This window comes from Castor canadensis, chromosome 6, assembly GCF_047511655.1.
Source record: "Castor canadensis chromosome 6, mCasCan1.hap1v2, whole genome shotgun sequence".
Classification (NCBI taxonomy): Eukaryota; Metazoa; Chordata; class Mammalia; order Rodentia; family Castoridae; genus Castor; species Castor canadensis.
Window position 1 is genome coordinate 31,294,929 of NC_133391.1, and position 24,121 is coordinate 31,319,049.

The 24,121-nt window shown below is 38.0% G+C and overlaps 1 pseudogene; it reads left to right on the top strand.

The window, feature by feature from the left end:
* The first annotated feature begins 12,766 nt into the window (after window positions 1–12,766).
* On the top strand, window positions 12,767–13,604 carry LOC109674398 (taste receptor type 2 member 13-like; annotated as a pseudogene).
* The last annotated feature ends 10,517 nt before the right edge of the window (window positions 13,605–24,121 follow it).

Below are 24,121 nucleotides of genomic sequence, written 5' to 3' on the forward strand. Positions count from 1 at the left end.
TGCATATGGGAAATGAGCATCTGTGTCTCTTATGAAAGCAATAAACATTTGCTAGAATGGAAATTGCTGGGTGAATCACTGAAAATTGACAGTATGATTTCATTAATACTAACATGACAGTTTCTTTACCTATTTGTATTCCTTTTATTCCTTCTTCTTGCCTAATTGCTTTGGCTAGGAATTCCAGTACTATGTTGAATAGGAGTGGAGATAGTGGGCATCCTTGTCTAGTTCCTGATTTTAGAAGGAATGGTTTCAGCTTTTCACCATTATGTATAATGTGGGCTGTAGGGTTGTCATATATAGCTTTTATAATGTTGAGGTACTTTCCTTCTATTCCTAGTTTTCTTAGAGCTTTTATCATGAAATGGTGTGGGATCTTATCAAAGGCTTTTTCTTGCATCTATTGAGATGATCAAGTGGTTTTGTCTTTGTTTCTGTTGCAGCACTATTCACAATAGCCAAGTTATGGAAACAGCCAAGATGCCCTACTACTGACGAATGGATTAAAGAAAATGTATTTATCCACAATGGAATTTTGTGCAGCTATGAAGAAGAATGAAATGCTATCATTCACAGTTAAATGGATAGAATTGGAGAACATCATTCCAAGTGAGGTTAGCCTGGCCCAAAAGACCAAAAATTGTATGTTTTCCCTTATATGCAGACATTAGATCAAGGGCAAACACAACAAGGGGATTGGACTTTGATCACATGATAAAGCGAGAGCACACGAGGAAGGTATGAGGGTAGGTAAGACACCCAAAAAATTAGATAGCATTTGTTGCCCTCAACGCAGAGAAACTAAAGCAGATACTTTAAAGCAACTGAGGCCAATAGGAGAAGGTGACCAGGAACTAGAGAAAAGGTTAGCTCAAGAAGAATTAACTTAGAAGGTAACACACATGTACAGGAAAGCAATGTGAGTCAACTCCCTGTATAGCTATCCTTATCTCAACTAGCAAAAACCCTTGGTCCTTCCTATTATTGCTTATACTCTCTCTTCAACAAAATTAGATATAAGGACAAAATACTCTCTACCTGGTAGCGAGGGGTAAGGGGGATTAAGGGAGGAAGCAGGGAGGGGGGTAAGAGAGGGGACGGGGTAAGGGGGGAGAAATGACCCAAACATTATATGCACATAGGAATAAAATAAAAATTAAAAAAAAAAAGGCTAACATGGCCCTATTCTACAAAAGAAGTGATCTTTTGTGGAATGGCTTAAGAGGTAAGAGCAACTGCCTAGCAAGTTGTTAGGCCTGAGTTCAAACCCCAGTGCTGCCAAAAAATAAAAAGAGAAATGATCTTTCAAAATAGAGTCAGATGAAATGTTAACAGAAAACTATTAAAACAAATATTAGATGTTAATTACTTAATTATATTAATACCTTAATTAAAATGATAAATTATTATAGAATCTGGGATTTTTCTCTCTGAACGAAGTCAAGTTCAGAGGAGGACATTTTCATGTGGGACTCATTACTGCTGTGAGTGAGAAAAGAACAGACTATCTCTGCCAGCACTCTTATTCTTCTCAGCTTACCTCCTGAACTTATTTCTTGGTGGAGATACTACTCCATTTCTATAGCGTCTCTCTTTCACATCTTCATATCACTGTTAACTTGGAAAAACGAGAGTTTCCCTGATACATTTACATATTTTTGGTCTCTTCATCTTTTTGTTATATTTCTCACTCATTTGCCTTTTTCTTTTCTTGTTGATGATTCTTTCCATCTATTAACACCTTGCATAAGTAATGTGAGAGCTTATGTGATTGCTACATTCATTTTCCTAGGTCCCCTAAGGGTGCAGGTCCTCTTAAGGCCAGAGACATATGAAGATGACATGGTGGAGAGTAAACACAGTACAATATAAATAACGATGTATCTTCTGACCTAGAAAAAAACATAATCTTTAAGACTCTCTCATATTTTCTTTGGTCTCTAAGCTGTCTTTCTAACATGTGAAAATATACGTCTAAAATAGGGTTTTTGCTCAGCTGTTTTTAAAAAGTAAACTCGGAGGCCCTATAAAATTTTATGGTTTATTTGGGTAAGCAGTCATTCATAAGTTAGGCAGCTCAGACCAGAAGTGGTATAGGATTTCCTCTGCGTGAACAGAAGGGAAGACTGCCTAAGTCAGACACAGAATACAGCTAAGAAGTATAGCACAGAGTGTAGCCAATAAGACATTTTGTTGGTTACAACAGAGTTGCCTCATTTGGTCTGCCCTTTTGAAAAGCCAAGTTTTGTGTCTGCTTCTGATTGGTTGATCGTAAGTTCACTTTTTTCTTAATGTAGACATTTATAAGAAGTAGCTCAAGTTCCATTTGTACTTGTACAGCCTCATTGGCTCTGCTTGCACAGGAATTAGTCAGGATTGGTCTCAAGTTATTTTAATAAATATTACATAGTCTTGTAGTTCTTCAGAAATATAATTCATTCAAATACTCAGTGTTTTTCATTGATTATTTTTAGCTTCATTTATAGGTAGGTGACTCAGAGTTCTTTCCCAATCATCATTCCAGTTTTTGTTGTATTTCATTGCTTTGTCAATCTTGTGCCTTTCTTTCTGAACTTAATAGCAAATATACTGAGCATATGAGACTTACCAGGAAAACCAGATATTTAACCTATGTGCTTTGAGTTACTTTATTGGATGTAATAATTTTTAGTTGAGTCTTCATCTACAATTTTAATCTAATCAGAAGTTTTAAAAAATATTTGAAATAAGTTTGAAAAAATATTTAATCTTAGCCTGAAGGATGAGTTTTCACCAGTCTTTGATACTCAAATACTATTTAGTGTTGAGAAGCATTTGCTACTTGCAGACTTGCAGGACTCCCTGTTTTCAGACTTTTGTTTCTTCTCAGAAAAAACCAATCATTTTCTGATATCAATTAAAAAATAAGTTGCTACATTCACCTTTGATATTACTCAGTTGCAATTAGTTAGAGTATTCTCAATTATGTGATCTATTTTCCAAATAGTCATAGGTAATAGATTCAAATGTTTTGCATCATCTCATTCTGTATGCCAAATCATTGATGATGAATTGTGACGTGTTTAGAATTTTGTTTTGATAGCCTCCCTCCTTCAAGAGGCCAATCATTATAAACTCATTTCCCCTAACAAGACAATCATACAGGAAACAAGTGTTTGTTTTCTTGTTTTTTTTTTTCCATTATATGTCATGTGCTGAAAAAAAGAGTGATAACACAGGGATCCACTGACAGATTCTTTTTTTATACCCTTGTTAAAATGTTACATCCAGATGATAAGAGCCCTGCAGTGACTTGTACTCATAGAAATATGCAAATTTCACAATATTTTATTGACCAATGTCACATGACAATCTATATTTCAAGGGGGAAGATAATACTAAAATGTATTTCTTATAATCCTACAAAAATGGAATATCAGTGTATAGTCCTACTTTTGTTTTTATGACCTTTATGCTATTTAAGAGATTTTTTGTCTAAACTCAGATGACATGGTGTTATGGAAATATTGTCCAATGAAAAACCGAGTGACACTCATAGAAGTAGGAGAACTCAGACTTTATTTTATGCCAGTGGGCCCTGATGAGCCCACACTCAAAATTCTGGGCCCTGAGCAGTGAAATTATGGATTCTTATAGGGAAGTGCAAGAGATTGGGTTATGAGTGAACATGCTGGTGTCTAAGAGGTGGGCTCACACTGGGGGTTAGGGATCAGAGTTTGTTAGGTGAGAGCAGTGTGGGACCTGTGTCTAGATGTCTGTTTACAGAAAGAGACAAAGAAAGGCTGGAATGTGTGGTTATCTCCACTTGGCACTTTTTATCTTGGCCCTGGAACCATGGCTTAACTAGCAGTTTCTAGTGTCCTTGTAACCTGCTTTTAGGGTAATTTTCCTATTCATTCCTCCCTTTCGATGCTTTTCCTACTTGTAGACAAGCATCATCCCTAGGTTCCCATGATTTTATCAGGTTCCTCTTGGCCCAAGGGTCTATATTGGATCACCAGGAGCTATAACTTTATTGCTTCCATCTGTGAGCTAATGAAGTGAGTCATGGCATTGAGAATGCAAGGGACAAATAAAAGGGCCAATAGGAGCATGAAAATAGGACCATTTTTGGGGAGAAGCCATGAGGCCCAATTCCAGATGTCTCTCCATCTGTTTCAGGAATTTACTAATTCTTGTTTTCTACTTGTGATTTGGTCCTGTAATTGCTGGGCCATGTGTCTGACTATTCCCAACTGATTCACATAAAAGCAACCTTTTTCATTTAAAAAGAGACAGAGTCCCCCCTTTCCAGCAGTAAGTCCAACCCTCTATGATTTTGGAAGACCACTGATGCTAAGGAGTCCAGTTGGTCTTGCATGGCCACTATGGACCTAGCCACTTGTTCTATATCATTTGTTAGGTCTGCAGATAATTGATTATAATAGGAGGCTGATGAGGCAGTCCCTCCTATGCCTGTTCCTATTCCAGCCATTACCCCTAATTCAATTAGTAAAGGTATAAATTGGATAGCTGTCTTTGTCCATGTGTCAGCTGTCAAAGGTATTGGGAGGGTCTGATTGTTAGGCACTATCTTTATCTGGGGGGTGAGGAATGCTAATGTGCAAATGCCCTTCCAGTTAGATGGTAAGCACTGATAAGCAAGGGTTCTGCAAACAAAGAGGGTTCCTAGGCTGCTGCACCATGGTCTGTCTTCTGTACATCTAATGGTGGTGGCTGTATAGTTTTGAATTTGGGCACATTGGCTAACAGCCAGTCCCCCACTGTATAGTTTCCTCCTGAGTTGTAGATACAATTAGGGGCCCTCTGAGACAGCTGTATATTGCTTACTTTGAATTTTGTGCTGGTAGAGTTGGGAGTAGCATCATGCATGCTCTGGCTAAGGGGGTTCACCATGGCTGCTACATAATGAAGGGGACCTGAGCACAGGTAGACCCAAGAATCACCTGCCAATTGTGGGTTCATAAGATTAAGGAGGCAGTGAGTTGCATTTAATAGCCTGTCCTGTCGTGGTTCCAAGTAAGGTTCCCTGTCCTGGAAGGAAGCCTTAATGGGGGTCATGGTGGTGGCAGATCAATGTATTTTGTAGACTCATAGCCATCTAGGTAACTTCCTTTGGAAGGCCTCTCTGTATCTGCAGATTTTCCCTTTGTAGAATGACATGGGGACAGGGTGATTGGGAAGGGTACCCAGACATAATGAGTTTTATTTCCTCCCCTTGTCATTTTGTTGTTCCATGCCTTTAAGGGGTCCCCATCTTTCTTCCAGCAAATCATCTGTCCTCTCGTGGCTTTGTTCCTGTAGGACCCTGTCAGGCCTGTTGGTTTTCCTTTACAGTAAATTGTCCTCCCTCTGGTACATTCAGAAATTGATGTGCTGCATGTGGGTGACAGGTATTGGTAACAGGTGAAGGCATACCACAGTTTTCCCTGGAAGCAGAGAGGTTTTATGCAAGCTGAGCAGTTATCCTATCCTCTAGATGGGACAACCTCAAAATGTAAGAGTCAGGAAGCCAAAACACTTAAGAGACCTCATGCCTGAGAGTGGGGTCTGGGTTAAGATAGCACCAAACAGCAATAAGACTTCCTACTATGAGGAGATAACAGGAGGCCTGCAGTACACTTTGGCCTAAATTCCAATTCTGGGGAGCAGTGCCAGCCAGTCCTAATATGAACAGTGTTGCAACAATGCTAATCAGCAGGTTGGGGTAAGGGTGGCAGAAAGGGGAATTTATGTCCTGGTGGGCAAATCATCAGGCTTCCACCATGCATTGACCAACCAGCTTCTGGGAGGTTGCTGGAGCAGGACTGGAGCTCTCGGGTGGTGCTGTGCTGCTGTGACATCTCCTGGAACCTTAATTTGAGGGGTTAGTTTGATCACAAACAGCCTGCCAGTCATTAGGGTCTGGGGGGAGGAGATGATCTGCTGCCTTCTTTATCCAGGAGTGATGAATCCAGGGAGTAATACCTGTAATTTTAACAGCCACAGAGGTTGCTCATATTACTAGATGGGAACCTGTCCAACTGGGTTGGAGTGGTTCTTTTTTCCAATCATTTACTCATATCATATCCCTGGGTTAGTGGGGATGGGCCCAGTTACCCATGGGAATTGAGGTCCTTTCTAAGACTTCCTGGGAGATGTGGTGTAGGGTTTTTCCTAAGGCCTGGAGATGTTGGGACTTGTCTAGATTTCCAATTTGCCTTAGGTCCCCTCTGAGCCTGTTTATTATGGGTGGGGAACTGCCATAGAGAATCTCAAAGGGTGAGTAGCCGGAGGGTCTAGGGGTACAGTGTGCCCTGAGCAGGGCCGATGACCGCATGTCTATTCAGGGGGACTGTGTTTCTTGGCAGAGTTTGGCTAACGTAATTTTGAGGGTCTGATTCATGTGCTCTACTTTCCCTGAATTCTGAGGCCTGTATGCTCTGTGGAGTTTCCATTTTATTCTCAAAATTTTAGCCAAGCCCTGGACTATCTCCACCAAGAAGGCTGGTCTGTTGTCTGATCTGATAGAAAAGGGAAGCCTATATCTGTGGATAATTTCTCTCAAGAGGGCCTTTTGTATCTCTCGTGCCTTTTCTATGTGTGGTGGTGGGTAAGCCTCAACCCACCCTGAGTAAGTGCAGACAAGGACCAGGAGGTACTGGTATCCTTGGCAGGGCTTGACCTCTGTGAAGTCCACTTCTAGGTCCTCAAAAGTAATGATGCCTGTTGATTGTATCCCAGGGCTTGCCTTAGGTCCTTGACTTGCATTGTTTTGTGTGGATGTAATGCACCTAGCAATTATTTGAGCACACAGGGTAGGGAGCTTGGGAATGAAATTGTGTTTCTCCAGTACTGTATTTTTCCAGTGCCATTTTCCCCAAGTGTGTAGGCTCATGTTGTTACTTTACCAGAGGGGCTGCTATAGCACTGGGGACAAAGAGTCTCTGGTCAGGCAACTTCTACCAGCCCCCTTTTTCTTTTATTCCTTTTTCATCTTTTGTCCATTGTTCTTCCTCCTTGATGTAATTCCGGGTGGGAGGTAGCTCTGGAGCTAGCAGAAGTTTGGTGGTTTCCTCTGGCTCTCCAGAGGAACTTAGCTCTTCTATTGCCCTCTTTGCTGCCTGGTCAACCAGGCAGTTTCTTCTGCTGATGTTGTCTGTGCCCCTTTGGTGGCTTCTACTATGGGTGATAGCCACCTGAGACATCTCCCAGCAGTTGGAAGATTTCTTTCTTTGTTTTTAATCTCTTTTCCCCCTGCTGTCAACAGTCCTCTTTTTTTCTATATTGCTCCATGCACATGTAGGGTGGCAAAGGCATACTTTGAATCAGTGTATATGTTCACCCACTTTCCCTTTGCATATCACAATGCCTGGATCAGCACCTAAAGTTCAACTGGTTGTTCGGACCATCCTTGTGGTGGTAGGCTACTTTCCCTTTGCATATCACAATGCCTGGATCAGCACCTAAAGTTCAACTGGTTGTTCGGACCATCCTTGTGGTGGTAAGGCTTCAGACTGTATTATGTCAATAGCAGTGGTGACTGCAAACCCGGCCTTTTGTTGTCCTCCCTGGATAAAACTACTTCCGTCTGTAAAGAGTTCGAGCTCTGGATTCTAGAGGGAGAGGCGTCTATTAGGTCTGGCCTGCTGGAGTACACTTCATCCTTTACCTCCTCCATTCATGATCTGGGACCCTTACACTGCTGGCAGGATTTAAAATTCATACAGTTTCATGTCTGACTTAAGGAGTCTCACATAGTAGTCCTTGGTAATGGACCATTCAGGAACTGGTCAGCCATTTATGTTCCTGCCCATTCATTAGGGCCATGACTGAATGGGTTATCTTAATATTAATGTCCTGTCCCAGGGTGAGCTTGTTGGCCTCCCTGATTAGGGTTACTGTGCCAGCCAAGGCCCAAGACATGGAGGCCCCCCTGAGGCCACTGAGTCCAGGCGCAACAAAAGGCCCACCATTTGGGTGAGGACCTCCAGAGCTCTGTGATTTTTCTCATAGATGAAGAGATTGAATGGTCTCATTAAATCTGGAAGCCCTAGCATTGGGGCACTGGTTAACAGTCTCTTTTTCTCCTGGAAGGCCATTTCTTGATTTGGTCCCCAGTTTAGAGGGTTCTTTCGGGAGCCTGCTGTGGCCTCATTAAGCAGTTTGGCCAGGCTTGAATACCTGGGTATCCAGATGTGACAGAATCCTGATGCACCCAAGACTTCTTGGATCTCCCTTTTGGTCTTTGGCTGTGGAATGGAGCAGATGACCTGTTTCCTCTCTGGACCTAGGGCATGTAGTCCTTCTGAAATGATGAACCTGAGGTATTAGTCCTCTTGCTGTCAAACTTGGGCCTTTTTTCAGGAAACTTTGTACCCTGCCTCAGAGAGTTGGGCTAACAATGGCTTCATCCCCTCCCAGCATTTCCCTTGATTGCGGCTTGCCAGGAACAAATCATCCATGTATTGAAGCAAGGTACAACTTGGGTTTTTTTCTGGTAAAATCAATAAATCTGTTTCTAGGGCTTCCCAGAACAAAGTGGGTGAGTTTTTGAATCCTTGAGGTGAGCTGGTCCAGGTCATTTGTGTCTTTCTTCCAGTATGGGGGTCTTCCTATTCAAAGGTGAATAGAAGCTGTCTAACGGGGGCCAAGTGGAGACAGAAGACACTTTCCTTTAGGTCCAGACAGGTGAACCAGCTTGCTTTTGGTGGTAGAAAGCTCAGGAGAGTGTAAGGGTTAGGAACTACCAGGTGCAACGTGATAACAGTGTTGTTGACTGCCCGTAGGTCCTGGACAGGCTGGTAATTGTTTTTTCCTGCCTTCTTGATGGGTAACAGTGGGGTGTTCCATGGTGATTGGCATTTTATCAATATCCCTGCATCCTTCAGCCATTGTAGGTGGGCCTGAATTCCCAGGCAAGCTTCCGGTGGCACTGGATATTTCCTCTGTCTAACAGGGAGACCCCCAGGTTTGAGATCTACTATTATGGGTGCATGGTTGAGAGCCCAGCCAGGGGACCCTTTTTCAGACCAGACATCAGGAAACTTCCAGCAGGCAGTTGGGTTTCATTGGATTCCCTATTCCCTGGTGATGGAGCTGCCATTCGCCTTCTGTAGGCATAGTTACTGCCATGATGAGGGCATTTGGTTCTCTCACCATAAGGCTTATGGTCCCTCCCTTGGTGAAGGTGATTTGGGTTCTGAACTTTATTAGTAAATCCCTTCCAGGTGAGTTTGTTCACTTCTCTTTGGAGTCCAGTCAGGGTAAGACTACTCAGAGAGTTGGAACTCTGGGACAAAGGAGGACCTGGAATACCATCAGGTGGTGCATCAGCTCGTAAAGTCTGAAGTCCCTCCCTACTGTGGTGCAGCCCAGCTGCTGGCTGGTGGTCAAGGAGCCAGAATGGTGGGAATCTCTCTGGGGCTTCCAGAAATGCTGTGGAAATATTGTCTGATGAGAAACCAAGTGACACTCATAGAAGTAGGAGAACTCAGACTTTATTTTATACCAGTGGTCCCAGATGAGCTCATACTCAAAATTCTGGGCCCTGAACAGTGAAATTATAGGATTATTATAGGGAAGTGCAAGGGATATGGGTGAACATGCTGATTGGTAATAGGTTGGCTCGCATTGGGAGTTAGGGATCGTGGTTTATTAGGCAGGAGCAGCAGGGGACCTGTGTTGTCTTCAAGGGTGGTCTCATCATGGGGTGATCTATCTGCACACTATGCTGTTCCTGGAATACAAGGTGACTGCAGGTTTACAACAGTGTCTAGAGACCTTCAAATACTGTTTCAGAGATCTGGAAAATGGCATTGTAATAGTAAGACACCTAAGTTACACTTATCTTTGTGTATTCAGCATTGACAGGGGATGGGATAGGTTAGGTATAGCTGATTTTTAGAAGACTCTTTGAATGGTTAACATGTCTACATGCAGAGTTCAGTAGGAGTCTGACCCAAAGTTTTGAGACAAAGGAGACAGATGCAAAATGAAGGCAGGAATGTCAGGCTTTTAATCCATTTTTACTTGCCTTATTGTCCCAAGTGAGGATTTTTTTAGCAACAGCAGTTTCTAAGTACCCGGTACAGATGGAAACTTAAACATGTATTTTAAAAATAGTCCATCTGTTAAAGAAAAACCACAATGAAAATTGTCAAATATTTAAACTTAAGTAAATGAAATACTTAAATTCTAATGACAAATGGTTAAATGAAATACTTAAATCCCAATGACAAATGGCTAATGATTCTTGGGGAAAATGTAAAGTTTTGGAATAAATACGTTAAAAAAGAAGCAAGTATGAGAATTAATGTTCAAACTCTTCATCTTAGAAAATTAGGAAAATAGTAATAAATTTACTCAAAGACAAAATAAAGAGTAAATGTGAGAGAAGAAATTAACCAAAGATAATGCATTTAAAATTATGAACCAAAGCATACTTGCTGGTGTGAATTTGCTGATGAAATTAATAAATTATTGCTCAAATAAATCATGAATCAAATGTCAAGAAGAATATTAAAAAATGAAGAATGAAGAAACCAGAGTCTTAGGCCCAGTCCCCCTCTCCAGGGGGATATCCAGGTCAGGATATTCACCCCTATACTCTGAGTAAGGTGAAGAGAACACAGAAGCACAGAAAGGTTTGTTACGTGGCATGGGACACACACTGGGAGTAAGCATTCAGCCTATCTTCTGTACAGGTATGTACTTTTGGTTTAAATAGAAAAAAAATAAATGTCAGGTGGTAAGAAGTATGCTTAGTTATATGGCCACTTCACAGGTTTGGCTTGGTTGATTATTACCTCAGTCTTGGTTGGGGAGGGGTTCAGAAATGTTATTGCTGTCATTACTTGAGGGAAGCAATCTGAGCAAGGTAAGGTTCACTGGCAGGTGGCCTGTCCTGAGGAGACTGCTGTTGTTTTTTTGAAGGCAGTTTCCTCTGCCACTCATTGTAAAGATGGTATCAATCTGTCCTTTCTACATTCCAAGGTGACTGCAGAGAAGATGGCTCAGTCACCTTGCATCTCCACAGATGCAAAATGGAGACAGAGATGTTAAGTTTTTCTTCTGTTTTTCGTTAATTCATGGACCCAGGAAAGGAGTCAGTGCTACTCAGAAAAAGCAGTTTAAGTATTTGTTACATTGAGAGAAAGCTAAATATACAAAATAGTAAAATAGAATTTATCTTTATTTACATGTTATGAATATGAGTTTTACATGGCTTAATTATCAAAACATTTCCGATCATATTAGAATATAAATAGCTTATACTTATCACAAAAATTGAATTAAAAAATTCATAAGAACATCTATTTGCAGATTAACTCTCAAATCTTAGAAATTGCTGACTTGACTTCAGTGCAACAATTGAAGAAGGAGCACAAGAAGGCAACATGGTATTTTTGATCAGCAAATGGACTATGGCATTTTCTCATATGCAAGAACTATCCAGTCCCTCAGATGCAGATTTTAAGTTCAACAAGCTCTGAGAAGGGTTCACACACCTGTGCATTCACAGGATGTTTATCCTTTCTGTTCCTAAAGAGAAAAAACGTTATAAAGGATTTCTTTAGTTCTGTGTCAAGAGTTCATATGGAAGTCCACATATCATGTATCTAAATACCGATAAATTACAAATATAAAGTCAACAAACTGTTAATGAAATGCTTTCTGTTCTAAACTGACATAGGCAACACCATAACTACTTTGAGTTGTAATGGAAAAGTGTGAATTATGAAAGATGATATATTTTGTGACATATAATCATTCAGCAAAGTTATAATTAATTATTCATTCATTAACTTAAAAATTGGATTTTTTCATAGTCCTGAAAACTACCTATATATTATAATATAAATACATAAAATAGTGGTTTATTTATATTAATGTCAAATTAATTATCTTTTTTGAGTCTCAACAATTTCAGAATTTAGCTGACTTACTTTCTTTCCTCTGCATTGTTTGGCAGAAACTGGTATAGTGAGAAAAATTAGCTTTTCACAATGAATATGTCTTTCTTTGCTTGGCTTCCAATTTTGAAATTTATGACACAATATAGTTTGTTAGCTATTACTGATATTTAAAAATTTATCTCTTGTATATTTTTATGTTTGGAAAAGAAATGTGGGGGTAAGTGAATATAGTATGAAACCATGTGATGCTCTTGGTGCAGGGTGGTAAGTACTACTGAGTAGAGGAGAGGCAGAGGCTGAGGAAGTCTGAGTCCCTGTGCATCAGTTTATCTGCATTCTCAAAATGCTTAAAACAGGGTTGCAACTCCACAGGAAACTGAAGACTCTTGAGAAATCAGACATGACTGCATGCTTTGTAAGATCTCAGTGACAATTTTATGAGACACCAAAAGCTTCCTTTAGCTAATATATGATGAATTTGATTTTTTGATAGAACCAAATTTTCTGCATCTGAGACCAAGCAAAATGTACAAAACAGTGAAAGAGAATATGTCTTTATTTGCATGTTAGCAAATGTGAGTTTTGCATTGCTTTCTAAGCATCTATTAAATATTTAAGCCAGTGGTGTGGGAACAAATATCTGAGCTTAAGTTTGGCAAAGAGTTTGGAAAAAAATGAATATTTCACAGGGACATCTTTGTGAAGATTAACTATCAATGCTTAGAAATTATGAACTTCATATCAGGCCAAAATTAAAGAAGATGCAGAAGGAGGCGAAAGAAGAACTTGGCTGTACCTTTGAGAATATGCATTGTATTTTAGATCAGCAAATCAGCTACATTAGAATTTGAGTTTTCTGTCTGAACATGAAGAGTGGCCTGCACAGCATCTTCTCTGTTATAGTAATCACACAGTTCATATTGGGGAACTTGAACAATGGATTGGTAGTGGTAATAAATGTCATTGACTGGGTCACCCAAAGGAAGCTCTTTTCAGTTGATCAAATTCTCGTGATCTTGTCCACTTCCAGGATTGGTCTGATCTGGGAAATAGTAGTAAGTTGGTTTGAAACTGTCCAATACTCATTTTTACCACTCACTTCAGTCTCTGGCTTGCTACCATCCTCAGCATCTTTTATTTGCTCAAAATAGCCACTTTCTCCAAAATTGCTTTTCTCTATCTGAAGTGTAGAGTAAAGAAAGTGACTGTAATAGTGCTAATGGGAAGCTTAATTTCTTGCTTTTAAATCTGATAGAAGCAAACATGCATATTGAAGATGGACTGCATTAACTGGAAAGAAACACAACTTGGAATTCAGAAATGAGTGACTTTGCAATGCTTTCATTGCTGCTCACATTCAATGTGACTCTGTTCTCCCTAATTCCATTCACTGTGGCCCTGGTCTCCTCCTAATCTTCTCCCTGTGGAAATATCTCCAGAGAATGCAGCTCACTTCCGAAGGTCACAGAGACCCTAGTACGAAGGCTCACATACATGCCTTAAAAATCATGATCTCCTTCCTCTTCCTGTATGCTACTTACTTTCCGTTCCTTTTCATATCATGGCTTTCTAAGTTGCATCAGAACAAACTGGTTCACCTGGTTTGCCTGACTACTAGACTAATCTGTCCTTCAAGCCTCTTTTATTCTAATTCTGGGAATTTATAAGACATTCAAGCCATATAACATCATGACTGGTGTTTAACAGAGTGGGTAGAGCACTTGCCTAGCATGCAGAAGTCCTTAAGTTCAATTCCAAGAACCACAAGTAAAGAGAGAAATAGAAATAAAAATGACCAGGGACTACTGTGTAGTGTAGATAAAAATTAATCTATCAGAATTACAAAAGTATTTTATTCTTCCTTTCAGATTTTCCAGTATGAAAATCTTTGTAAATTTTTCAGGTGAACATCTATAATAGCATCTTCCCTAAGAACATTGCATATTTATGATGTGTATTTCCATATTATTGAGAAGTTAAAATAAATTTGAGGAAATACTTGCTGATTGCTTTATAATTTGAAAGTATCTACCATAGCAAACTTAGATGTTAATTTTGAACTCCGAACCTTTTTCTTACTATGGTCCTTAAATTAAAAATCACTCAATGGGGATAGATATTCAAGGTAATTACTTTACTACCTCTATTTAACTGGCAAATTGAAGACAACTGAAAAGTTATGTGGAACAGAGATAAGGAAGTTTGGATACCTGACTTTTGCTAGTAATGCTAGAATGAGAACTTTAGAGAATTAAAACATTTGATATGAATAACCACCACATTAAAATGTCCTTCCTCTTTTAATAGTTATACTGTACATATGTGTGCAGGCATGCAATATTTCATGTATATTAAACAAACATTAGTAAGATATAAGTTACATATAATAAAATGCAAAAACTGTGTACATTTCACATGATGTATATACTTGTGGGACCACAGCAACAATGCTATCCATAGTCTTTCCTCCCCAACATATTTTAATTCCTTTCACTCAGCTAGATAGTTATCTGCTTTGTTATCTACTGCAGTTTCACATATATTTGATCATGGAGTATGTTCTGTTATATGTAAGGCTTCTTGAACATTGCATAATGCTTTTAAGTATCATTTATTTTGCTATATAAATCAATGCTTTGTTTCTGAGTGATATTCCTGGGAGTACTCTTGAATTCTATTAGGTACGCCACATTTAAGAAAAAAATTTCTTACTTATTGTTGAACAAATTATTGGCCATTGAGCATAAAACTGGTATCAATCCTCATGTATGTGTCTTTTCTGGATATATAATTTTAATCTTGGGTAAATACTTCGAAGTAAAACTCAAATAAAATGGTAAGTATATGTATAAACCCCTTTATATTCATGCCATCTTTGGCTCTACATTCTGCATGTAGGAGAAAATGCAGTGCTTATTTCTGTGAGTCTGATGTCTCATTTAACATTCATTTTCCTGCAAAGGACATAATTTCATTCATTTTATGGCTGAATAACATTCCATTGTGAATTCATACTATAAAATTCTCTATGCACTGCCACATGCATTTATGACCTTATCTTTAAACTCAGATTTATATGAATAGATGCCAACTCAACATCTATAGGTGGATGTGGAATGTACAAGTCAAATGTGACATCTTTAACTGACACATTCTGACCCAAGGCCCCCTCTCAATACTGCTTCTGTTATGGTTATTTTCATATCAATAAAAGGCAACTTCTTTCTTCCAGAACCAAATATATCATAGGAATCACCCTTGGCACCTTATTTTTCTCATAAGTTGCATCAAATTGATCAGCAAAAACCTCCTTTTAATTCTTTTCTTCAACTTCTCTGAGGGTAGAGAAAATGAATTAATTCACCAAAATGAATAAATTTTAATAAAAAAGATGAGAAATTATACAAAAAAATAGTATCTCAATTTTGCATGTTAGAAACTGGGAACTCAAATTCCAATGCAAAGATTTATATGTAAAATATATCAGTGCCATAGCAACAGGTAATATAATATCTGCCTTGAAAATCAGTAATTGATATTCTTACATAAAATAGATGTAGATTTTGTAATTTAATTGAGGCCTCATTTGGGAGCATACCATCAGGCCTTTCCACACTCTACCAGTGCCCATCAATAAAGAGAAAGCAGACATTCATTGGCTATTTCAACTTTGGATCCATCAATCTCTACCAGGACAGCTAGAATCCACCATTTAACTGAGAATTGAAGATAGAGACTTCTGATGAACAAAAATGACAAGCATACAGGGGACTTTGTTTAAGATGGTTTATGCTGTAGAATTCATAATGGGGAATTTTGGAAATGGATTCATTGTGGTTTTAAACAACATTTACTGGATTAGGAATAGGAAGATCTCCCTGATTGATTTCATTCTCACCTGCTTGGCGATATCTAAGCTATGTTTCCTGTGGTCAACAATGATAGTTATTGCTTTCAAGACATTCCACAAGAACTTATTTTTCTCTAAGACTCTAATTATGAGTTTTATCATTCTCTGGACAGGATCCAACTATTTCTGTTCGGTATGCACCACCTGCCTCAGTGCCTTCTATTTCTTCAAGATAGCCAGCTTCTCTAATCCCTTTTTCATTTGGATGAAATGGAGGCTTCACAAAGTGCTTCTTATAATTGTACTGGTGGCAATGCTCTCTTTCTGCATATTTCTCATATTTGTGGAAAAATTAACTAATAATTTGATGCAAGAATGGGTAACAATGGAAAAAAATTTGACATTCAATATTATGATGAATCTATATGATTATTTGACTTACCATATTCTCCCTAACATGATCCTTATCATGTTTTTTGTGATGTCACTGACCTCCTTTCTGCTTTTAATCTTTTCCTTATTGAGACACACCAGGCAGATGAAGCTACAAGGCATGTATTCTAAGAATTCAAGCAGAGAGGCCCATGTAAGAGCTATGAAAACTATAGTTTCCTTCCTAGTCCTCTACATTATGCATTATTTTGGGAAAATTATGTTAAAGGTGACCTATTCTAATCAAGATAGTATTGTTGCAAGGATTTTTGCTCATGTTCTGATATTTTTATATCTATCTGGTCATCCATTTCTTCTGATTTTATGGAACAGAAAACTGAAACAGGCATCTCTCTGTGTTTTGAGGAAGCTGAAATGTGTCAGAGAGTAAATAACCCTTCATTCCTGAAAACATGCCTGATCTGATTTTCTGGGTGGGGGAGGTAGTAAGAAGAAAGGCTGAGCATGGTAGTACATTTCTGCAATCCCAGAACTTGGGAGGCTAATAAGGGTGTATCATGAGTTTGTAGCCAGAGCTACAAAGTGAGACACAATCTCAACAACAACAAGGAAAAGAATGAAGAGAAAAAGAAGGATGTCACATTTGTACTATTCACCAATCTCTCATGTTCTTTGATGCACTATTAAGAATTTTGAAAGTATCTTCCTGGTTTAAATTGAAAGGAAATGATTTCTACTTTCTATTTCATCTTTTATATAAAATTATATTATTTAATCTTTATTAATATATAATTATAATAAAATTATATATTTAATCTGTTATAAAATTATAATATGTTATGTTTTTTACATTAGGTACTGTAAAATATAAAATATTTCATCTTTAAAATTAAAATTTCAAATAAATATTAGAATACAGTATAAACTTATATGCCTCAATGTGTTTTTGTAAACAGATTTATATGTAGAATCACAGAAATTTGTTTCCTAAAATGACCTTTAACATAATTACTCTAAACCTCTTTTGAACATTTAAAACAAGAACTCAAATTGAAATTGTAAGTAGGAACTAAAATTTAATCAAACCTTTATTTGAGTGATAAAAATGCAGTCAATTTAAAGACTTAACATTATTGAGTCCTCTCCAAACACTCAAACACTGAAAGTATGTGAGTACTTTCAGTACAGCAAGTATATAGACAGTGATGACACAATCAAAAAGTGTCACATTAAACAGATTTATTTCAGCCCTTCAATCTGAACCTTTGCAGTAAATATCAAATTTTACTTAATTGGGTAACTTTATAAGGAAAGCAAGTGTATGATCACAAGTGAGTAAAATTCTGGGAGGCTAGAGTAGCAAATGCAGGATCTCATTTGATGAAAGTCATTGCAAGGAAAAAAAGAAAAATGAATGCTTCAAAAGAAAATAAATTAGAGACAACCACTTAGATTACAGAGTTAAATTTAATAAGCATGAGTCACATTTTTAAATACAATTAAGAACTAAGTAGCACGTGGCTTGGTTGTTAGAGTGCTTGTCTAGCACCTGTAAGGCTCTTCAAGAAAAAATTTAGAATTCATTCTGATTTTGTGAAACAAGAAGTTTAAAAATTCTTTCTACTGTTTCTGTGGTCACTGAACTGAGGCTGAATGAAAAGAAATGAGAAGGGGATGTGTGTCTCCTAGCAAAACACAAACCATGAGTCTACATAAATCGTGTATGTGTTAATTATACATGATACTGACTTGATAGTGCAGATAAGTAGCATCAAATATAAATAGATAAATGGCTTTGAGAATCTAAATGCTTTTAGAGGGATGAAGAAAGAAAAACAAGAAGAAACAAAAAATAACAGTCTTGATCTGTGTTCAAAGATTTTTAAAGTTTTGTGGAGAATTCTTTAGAAAAACATACACATCAAAGGGCTAGGAGATGCTTGCTTGAGACTTATTTTTGAACAAATATTTCTGTAACTTGAAGGCTTTTTGCTTTGTGTGATTAGTTTGTTCTTCTACCCTACTTTGATTCACATTCATTTATTTAAAGGCCTAATTAGAGGCATTTAAAATATGTCACATGGACATATGCATATTCATGAAAGAGTTGGTTGCTATGCAGAAAAGTTTCACTTTTATTTCACAGGGACTATTCATTCTTCACAACTGGCTAGTACTCTTACTTTTGTTAAGATACTTCAATAAGCCTTGTGCTGTTTGGAAATGATTTACTAAAGAATTTGATTAAGTTGACATATTTAAAGCTTCATATAATTACTATGTAGGATTGTTAGAAAGGTATTTGAAGAGGAATTCCAAGATGGCAGCTAGAGGGAGGAAGCAGAAAGCATGCCTCCAATAGTGAAATCTTGGAGAGATGCTGGTGACACACCTTGCAGGCAAAACCACTGAGAAGAGGCAAAACTTTGACTCTTCCACACCTCCAGCCGGCGCAGAGAATCTCCACTTCATGTTGAATGGAAAAACAAGGAGGGTCCCCGGGCTGCCAGATGCCTGTGCCCAGATGGCTTGGGAAGACATGGACAAGGTGAGCTTAGCGGTACATGGTACTTCCACAGACAACCCTGGGCCAGATCAGCACAGTCCCATGGACAGACGAACCCCCACCCGGGGAAAAAAGAGAAACTGAGTAATAAGCAAGAAGAACAATAAAGACAGATGGCAAAGAGGGTGGGGCACCCTGAGTGCCAAAGATGGGGGCAGTGGAATCCTTCCTGGAACTGTAAATAAACAAGCCAGGCCTGGCCAGAGAGGAGAGGGCAAGAGCAAGGACACGTGCCCAAAAACCAGGAGTGGGAAAGCTTGTGAGAGTGGCAAAGGGAGGAAACTCCACAGGAGATGGGGGGAAGACCCACTTCCCATGTGAGCTGTAAACAAACATGCAGGCCTGAGAAAGTGGGTGCAGTGTCACCTTCCCCAGTGTGCTTGGAAAGGGGAAAGCTTGCAGCAGAGGCTCAAGCACAGAACTCTGAGTAAACAAAGCCTGCAGGGCCAGGGGAGTGTTAAGCTCAACACAGAGATCTGCATAAATAACGCCTCCAGCAAAAGCAGGCTGAGAGCAGCAAGTAAGCCACAGCCACAGATAGCCATTCACAGAACTGTCTCCAGACTCTTTTTTTTCCCTCTCCCTACCTTTGATGAGAAAACAACTGAATTGCACCTGCATGCTGAAAACCTTACTGAAACTGTATTGCACTTGAACTAGGGACACTTTGTGGGTTTTTTTTTTTTGGTGCAGTTTTGTTCTACTTTATGCATCGCCTTTGATGTGACAACTACAGAACAATATCTGAGGCACAATCTCCAGGATTGGAGGCTGAGACGGACACCAAAATTATTAAGACTGAAACTTCATTGCATTTGAACTTGGAGGTTTTTATTTTTATATTCTATTTTTCATTTTGTTTTATTTTATTTTATATATATATATTTTTTCTTTCATTTACTTATTTTTTATATTTATTCTTATCTTTATTCTTTTTATTTTTTATTTTCAATCCTCTCTCTGTCTCTAATGCCTTTTCAGCTTACACTTGATTAGTACACTGTCTCTCCCTGTTTATAACTTTGAAACTTTTTTTGTTTGTTTCTTTGTTTTGTTTTTTTCTACTTGATTATTTGTTTTTCCCTTTTCCTTTAACTTCTTTGCTTTCCATCCCCTCTCACCCTACCATTCTAAATATCACTAGTGCTATTATTACACCCAGAAAATACTTAATTGCACACAGTACAGAGACAATAACAACACCAAGGGCAGTGACAGAAAGACAGAATAAACAGGGAAACCAGTTTCCCCACAGCAAAAAATTAGTACAGGAACCAGAGGGGAAATAAAGAAAACAGATACTCAGAACCAGACTCCAAAAAATGAAGATAAACTATGCCAAAGAACCCAATGAAGCCCACAAGAATAATTTAAAAGAAGACATCCTACAGGTGCTCAATGAGAATTTTATAGAGATGGTACTGGATATGGCCAACCAAAATGTACAGGAGACACTCAAGAAATTCCAAGACAACAAAAATAGAGAATTTCAAAAAGCAAAAGAAGAAATAAAGGAAACAATAGAAGCACTGTATAAACACCAAAGTGAAACAGAGAACATGATTAATAAACAGATAAATGAACTCAGGACAAAAATAGACAACATTAAAGAGGAAACCACCCGGGATATGGAAAACCTCAGAAAACAGAATGAAACAGAACGGCAAAACAAAACGGAAGGCCAATCCAGCAGAATAGAACAAACAGAAGACAGAATCTCAGAACGTGAAGATGAAATGGTAATTAAAGGAAAAACCAAAGAACTATTAATTAAACAACTCAAGACCTGTGAAAAGAAAATGCAAGAACTCACCGACTCCAACAAAAGACCAAACTTGAGGATCATGGGCATTGAAGAAGGAGAAAAGGTGCAAGCAAAAGGATTGCATAATATATTCAACAAAATAATAACAGAAAATTTCCCAAATCTAGAGAAAGATATTCCCATAGAGATGCAAGAGGCCTCCAGGACACCAAACAGACCAAATCAAAATAGAACTACCCCACGGCATATCATCATTAAAACAACAAGTTCAGAAACTAGGGAAGGAATATTGAAGGCTGTAAGAGAGAAAAAACAAATAACATACAAAAGTAAACCCATCAAAATCACAGCAGACTTCTCAACAGAAACATTAAAAGGAAGAAGAGCTTGGGGTGAGATCTTCCGGGCACTGAATGAAAATAACTTCAACCCCAGGATACTCAGAAAACTATCATTCAAAATAGATGGAGCAATAAAAGTCTTCCATGATAAGCAGAAACTAAAACAATATGTGACCACAAAGCCACCACTATAAAAGATTCATCAAGGGATTCTGCACACAGATAGTGAAACATAACTTAACCATGAAAAGACAGGCAGCACCAAACCACAGGAAAAGAAAAAGCAAGGAAGTATAGAGTAAACTCAAATTAGGCACACACAATCAAACCTTCAAACAACTAAGACAACTAAATGACAGGAATCACCACATACCTATCAGTACTAACACTTAATGTTAATGGACTTAGTTCACCCATCAAAAGGCACCGCTTGATGAAATGGATTAAAAAGGAAGATACAACAATTTGTTGCTTACAGGAGACCCATCTCCCTGACGGAAATAAGCATAGGCTTAGCATGAAAGGCTGGAAGAAGATTTACCAAACCAATGGCCCCCAAAAACAGGCAGGAGTAGCAATACTTATCTCTGACAAAGTAGACTTCAAACCTACATTGATCAAACGAGATAAAGAAGGACATTCCATACTAATAAAAGGGGAAATAGACCAAAAGGAAATAATAATTATCAACCTGTATGCACACAATGTCAACACACCCAATTTCATCAAACATACCCAGAAAGACCTAAAAGCATATATTAACTCCAACACAGTGATTGTGAGAGACTTTAACACCCCATTATCATCAATAGATAGGTCATCCAAACAAAAAATCAACAAAGAAATCCAAGATCTAAAATACACAATAGATCAAATGGACCTACTTGATGTCTACAGAACACTTCATCCAACTTCTACACAATATACATTCTTCTCAGCAGCCCATGGAACCTTCTCTAAAATAGATCATATCCTAGGGCACAAAGCAAGCCTCAGCAAATATAAGAAAATAGAAATTATACCGTGCATACTATCTGATCACAATGCAGTAAAACTAGAACTCAACAACAAAAGTAAAGACAAAAAGCATGCAAACAGCTGGAAACTAAATGACTTATTACTTAATGAACAATGGATCATTGATGAAATAAAAGGGGAAATTAAAAAGTTCCTGGAAGTCAATGAAAATGAAAACACAACCACCAGAACCTATGGGACACAGCTAAGGCAGTCCTGAGAGGAAAGTTTATAGCCATGAGTGTATATATTAAAAAGACTGAACGATCCCAAATCAATGACCTAATGATACATCTCAAAGTCCTAGAAAAACAAGAACAAGCAAATCCAAAAACAAATAGAAGGAGTGAAATAATAAAAATAAGAGCTGAAATCAACAAAATAGAAACCAAAAACACCACATGAAGAATTAATGAAACAAAAAGTTGGTTCTTTGAAAAAATTAACAAGATCAATAGACCCCTGGCAAACCTGACTAAAATGAGGAGAGAAAAAACCCAAATCGGTAGAATCAGGAATGCAAAAGGGGAGATAAGAAAAAACACCAGGGAAGTCCAGGAAATCATCAGAGACTACTTCAAGAACCTATATTCAAATAAATTTGAAAATCTTAAAGAAATGGACAGATTTCTGGATACATATAATCATCCAAAACTGAACCAAGAGGACCTTAATCACATGAATAGATCTATAACACAAAACGAAATTGAAGCAGCAATCAAGAGTCTCCCCAAAAAGAAAAGTCCAGGATCTGATGGATTCTCTACTGAATTCTATCAGACCTTTAAAGAAGAACTAATACCAACTGTCCTTAAACTGTTCCACAAAATAGAAAGGAAAAGAAAACTGCCTAACATATTTTATGAAGCCAGTATTACACTTATCCCAAAACCAGGCAAAGACACCTCCAAAAAGGAGAACTCTATGCCAATCTCCTTTATGAACATTGATGCAAAAATCCTCAACAAAATAATGGCAAACCAAATTCAACAACACATCAAAAAGATTATTCACCACGACCAAGTAGGCTTCATCCCAGGAATACAGGTGTGGTTCAACTTACGAAAATCAATAAATGTAATAAACCACATTAACAGAAGCAAAGACAAAAACCACTTGATCATCTCAATAGCTGCAGAAAAAGACTTTGATAAGATCCAACACCATTTCATGATAAAAGCTCTAAGAAAACTAGGAATAGAAGGAAAGTTCCTCAACATTATAAAAGCTATATATGACAAACCTACAGCCAGCATTATACTTAATGGAGAAAAACTGAAACCATTCCCTCTAAAATCAGGAACCAGACAAGGATGCCCACTCTCTCCACTCCTATTCAACAAAGTACTGGAATTCCTAGCCAGAGCAATTAGGCAAGAAAAGGAATAAAAGGAATACAAATAGGTAAAGAAACTGTCAAAATATCTCTATTTGCAGATGACATGATCCTATACCTTAAAGACCCAAAAAACTCTACTCAGAAGCTTCTAGACATCATCGATAGCTACAGCAAGGTAGCAGGATATAAAATCAATATAGAAAAATCATTCGCATTTCTATACACTAACAATGAGCAAACTGAAAAAGAATGTATGAAAATAATTCCATTTACATTAGCCTCAAAAACAATCAAATACCTAGGTGTAAACCTAACAAAAGATGTGACGGACCTCTACAAGGAAAACTATACACTTCTGAAGAAAGAGATTGAGGAAGACTATTGAAGTGGAGAGATCTCCCATGCTCATGGATTGGTAGAATCAACATAGTAAAAATGTCAATACTCCCAAAAGTAATCTACATGTTTAATGCAGTTCGCTTCAAAATTCCAATGACATTCATTAAAAGATTGAAAAATCTACCATGAAATTTATATGGAAACACAAGAGGCCACGAATAGCCAAGGCAATACTCAGTCAAAAGAACAATGCTGGAGGTATCATGATACCTGACTTCAAACTATGTTACAAAGCAATAACAATAAAAACAGCATGGTACTGGCACAAAAACAGACACGAAGACCAGTGGAACAGAATAGAGGACCCAGATATGAAGCCACACAACTATAACCAACGTGTCTTTGATAAAGGAGCTAAAAATATACGATGGAGAAATAGCAGCCTCTTCAACAAAAACTTCTGGGAAAACTGGTTAGCGGTCTGCAAAAAACTGAAACTAGATCCATGTATATCACCCTATAACCAATATTAACTCAAAATGGATCAAGGATCTTAATATCAGACCCAAAATCTAAAGTTGATACAGGAAAGAGTAGGAAATACTCTGGAG